Genomic DNA, 4,679 nt, shown 5'->3' on the forward strand with positions numbered 1-4,679 from the left:
AATAAAAAAAAAAATTACAGATCTATTGTTTACTAGATATTGCATGGACATTATTTTATTTTATTTATTTCAATAAAAAACATTTAATAATATAAATTAAAAATTCAATAACAAAAAATTTAGTTTTTAAAATTTTTAAAAATATTTTTTATTTTTTTATTTACCGGATAATGCTACACCCAAACAGTTGACGTTTTTTTGCTGCACTTGTGATACGTGAAAATTAAGATTTACGTACAACCGGCAAGTATACCGGGTCGCATCAAGTAATAAAACTCACTAAGAGTGAGGTCGATCCCACGGAGATTGGTAGATTAAGCAATTTTAGTTAAATGATATATTTAGTCAAGCAAACATGATTTGGATTTCATGAGAATTGATTTTTTTGATATACTTGCAGAAAATTAATTGACAATGAATTTAAAGAACTATAGTAAAGGAAGAAAATGAAAGTAAATAGCTGAAAATTAAAGTGCAAGAAACTTAAATGACATGGAAAGTAAATTGCAAGAAGGTAAATGTTGCAGAATTTAGAGAGCAGAGGAATAGATTTCAGGAAGTAGGAAGCAGGATATAAGTGACAGAATGATAAATTGCAAGAAAGTAAAAGGGATTTGGGTAGTGGGTATTCAAAATAACTAAAGAACAAAAGAGATGAGAATTAATGATGGAGAAATCATTAGGGATCAGAGATGTAAATTATCATGGATTGACTTGGTTCAACTCCTTCTCAATTATGGGGATAGATCCATGGCAGATTGTGATTAATTGGATCCCAATCTCTTGGCAATCCAATTTCTCTCAACACAATCAATTGCCACTCTCGTGATCTAATTGGTCATGAGAAGAGGTGAAGCTCAATTTCTAATCCCAAGCCACACAACTTCCAGGATCTCAACCAAGGGAGGTTACATCTCACATACCAACCCAAAGTGTATTAATCAAGGAAATTATGAGAGGATAACTCTAAACTGAATTCTATGGATTCTTTCTCAAGTTCACCATACAATTCATATAGATTCAATCCTTCTCTCGAATGTAATTGAATCTGTGAAGAACAAGAGTTTCCTCTTGGATGAACCACTTGAATTGAGAGAGAGGAGAGTTGTTGTCAACCCATTCAAATAAACAGAGCTCCTCCCCCTAATGAAGGTGGGGTTTAGTGAATCATAGCTCTAAATTCAACAACAATGGCAAAGTTAAACATTAAAGTTAAATGGAGAATAAAAGAGAATGAAGAATGAGGAAGAAGAAGTTCTTAAAACTGAAATTTGAAAGTTGCAAGAGAGACAAAATAGCTTTCGGGTATCCTCCCGAAAGTTATGAAAGCTATACTACTAAAAGTGCAAAAGTAAAAGTCTCTAAGTGTGGAAGAAGAGTCCTCCAAGTACAAAGTTTAATTCTATTTATACTACTCCTAAGACTCATTTGGAGGTCCTCAAGTGGTTGGCAATGTGGGCTTTTCCATTGTGAGTTCCTGGTCCAATGAAGGAAGAAGTTGCCTTTGAAAAGGGTGTAGAGAACAAGAGCCATCTCTTCACAGATTCTGGCCCAAAATGTTGCTAAGTGTTTTGGCCTTCTCTGAATTCAGTTTTTATGCCTAAAGTTGCCTCTTGCTCGAGCTTCAATTTCATGCTTCACTATAGACAATTATACATGGTTGGAAAGCTCTGAATGTCAGCTTTCCAATGCAACTGGAAGCACCTCAATTGGATCTCTATAGCTCAAGTTATGCTCCTTTGAAGAGGGTATGGTCAGGCTGTCTGGCGTTGTTGCCCAAGTTGTTGGCAAACACGCCAGCAACAACGCCCAGTGTTTCTGAGGCTCTAATTGTAGCTGGCTCTTGAATCTTCAAATGAACTCCAATCCCATGCTATTATATATGGATGGAAAGATCTTGATGTCTATTTTCCAATGCAATTGGAAGCATCTCATTTGGAGTTCTCTAGCTCAAGATATAAGTCATTGAAGAGAGGGAGGTCAGGCTGCCTGGGCTGGGCGTTGTTGCCCAAGTTACTGGCAAAAACGCCAGTGACAACGCCCACTGGAAGCTCCTGGGCGTTGGCAACGTGCTTTGGACGTTGGCAACATGCTGGATGCTGCTCTTTTCTTCATTTTGGGCGTTGGCAACTTGGTTGAGCGTTGGCAACCTGGTGAACACGCCAGTGACCACGCTCTCAATGTCTGAGGCTCTAAATGAAGCCAACTTTTGAACCTTCAAATGAACTCCAATTTCATATTGTGATATATGGTTGAAAAGCGCTTGATGTCTACTTTTCAATGCTACTGATTTCACCTCAATTGGAGTTTTCTAGCTCAAGATATACGTTCTTGAAGAGAGCATCCTCAAGCTGCCTGGGCGTTGTTGCTCAAGTTGTTGGCAAACACGCCAGCAACAACGTGCCAACATCTCCCCTGGTGGCTTCATGGCGTTGCCAACTTGGTCCTCAAGTTTGCAACTTGCAATGCTCCATTTCCTTGCTCTTGGGGCTTAAGTTTCCCTCTGTTTTGAGCTTCCATTTCTTGCCACATTATGGACTATTGTATATCGTTGGAAAGCTCTTGATGTCAGCTTCTCAACGCAATTGGAATCATGCCAATTGGATCCTTGTGGTTCAAGATATTCATCCTTGAAGAGGGGGAGGTCAAGCTGCCAACTCTGCTGGACACACACTAGCAAGTTGCCAACTTGCTTGTTCTTCCTTTCTCCAATATTTTCTTGCTCCATTGTCTTCTTGCTTCATCACCTAACATAAACCAAAGAACTTTCCTCAAAGTTTTGCCATCTTATGCAATAATTTTCAAGGGAATCATTCACATCAACTTGTATATAAACTCCTTGATTTATTTGCATGAATTATGCCAAATTTCACTTAATTCTTGGTTCATGGATGCATGGAGGAAAACTCACAAAATTGCTCATTTATTTCAAAGAAAGTGAATGAACCTAAGCTAAAACTAACTAAACTAACTAGTTAAAATGGAAAATATGCGAATACATCACTGGACTCGTGCTAGAAGCACATGCCTTACCACCCGGATGCATGGCTAATGCGTCCGCGTCAGATCCCTATAATGGCAACTCACGCAATCGCGTCGACCACGCGACCGCGTCACCCTGGAATTCGGCAATAATGAATTTTGAACAGAGATTTGTGCGTACGCGAGGCTACCCTCGCGCCAGTAGCACAAAATGCGTCACGCGTCTGCGTGACCAACGCGACCGCGTCGATTAATTTAAGCGTAAGTCGCGCGACCGCGTCCCCCACGCGTCCGCGTCGCTTGCGCCGCACAACTTATCCAGAGCAGCCAAATATCTTATGTTTTCTTCCCTATATCTAATTCTTTTCTTCTTTCTTCTTCCTTCTCTTACTTTCTTCTTCTCATCCCTTTTCGCTTTTATTTAAATTATTTGCATAATTTCATTCATTGTATTATTTTCATTGGTGTTAGAAATTTATTTATTTTGCTTGTGGGTTATTCAAAGAATTGTTAGACAATTATATAACTTTTTAAAAAAAGGCTGCTTGCATGTTCAATTTAATACTTTCAATAACTTATTTACCATGCATGCTATGTGTTTGTGAAAAAGCCCGTATGGCATCATGCACTTTTCTACATTATTCTATTCTACTATTCAATGCTTGCTTTTCACAAATTCCCTTTACTATTTTATTAATTAAATATAATTGTCAATACAAACTGTTCATACCCTGACCGAGCTCCCCAACTCGGCAAGTTCATAGAAGGTCCGACCTCGCCCTAAGGCCCACACCTAAAGGTCGGACCTCGGACCATAAAGCAAGGAAGGCCCATCAAAAGGAACGCAGCCCAAAACCTAAAGGCCGAAAAGGCCTAGAAAGGGCGGTTCCACAAAAGATAGAGATAAAACTCCCAAAAGATAAGATAAGATAAGAATATCTTATCCAGGGAAGATCACGGCCAACTACTATAAATACACTGGAACACCCAGGTATGGCATACATTCCACATTCTACACATATCTGCTTGGACCCATGCTAACTTAAGCATCGGAGTGTCATTGCAGGTACCACCACCAACCACTCTACATATCAAGCTCGGGTCCCTGACCCCCACCTCGGGCTTCTCCAGACGACCGAGCTATACGTTTCAGGTAACCCTCGGAACAGATATGATAAGAAAAAGATATATTTTTAAAAAGAGAAAGATATAAATCATAATTTAAAAGATAAATTTGAAATATTTAATTTTGAAAATGATTTTTAAAAAGATAATTGAGTTTTGAAAATAAATTTAAAAGAGTTGGATTGGATTGGAAAACCCTTTGGCTTTATGGATTAAGATATATTTGATACTTTTGAAAAAGGGATTTTAGAAATTAGGATTTTTAGAAAACTAATTTGATTTGAGGGATGACAATTTGAAACATGTTTATGCAAGAAATCATGAATTGAAACATAAAAAATTAGAAAATTTGTAAAGAAAAATGAATTTTACCTCCTCCCCACCATCCTGGCGTTAAACGCACAAACGCTGCATGTTTTGGGCGTTTAACGCCCAATTGTTGCTTCTCTTGGGCGTTCAACGCCCAGCTGTTGCTTCTTTCTGGCGTTGAACGCCAGGAAGTCCTTTGTCACTGGGCGTTTTTCTGAACGCCCAGGATGCTAGCAGACTGGCGTTAAACGCCCAGAAGGTGC

This window comes from Arachis duranensis, chromosome 2, assembly GCF_000817695.3.
Source record: "Arachis duranensis cultivar V14167 chromosome 2, aradu.V14167.gnm2.J7QH, whole genome shotgun sequence".
In the NCBI taxonomy this organism is placed as follows: domain Eukaryota; kingdom Viridiplantae; phylum Streptophyta; class Magnoliopsida; order Fabales; family Fabaceae; genus Arachis; species Arachis duranensis.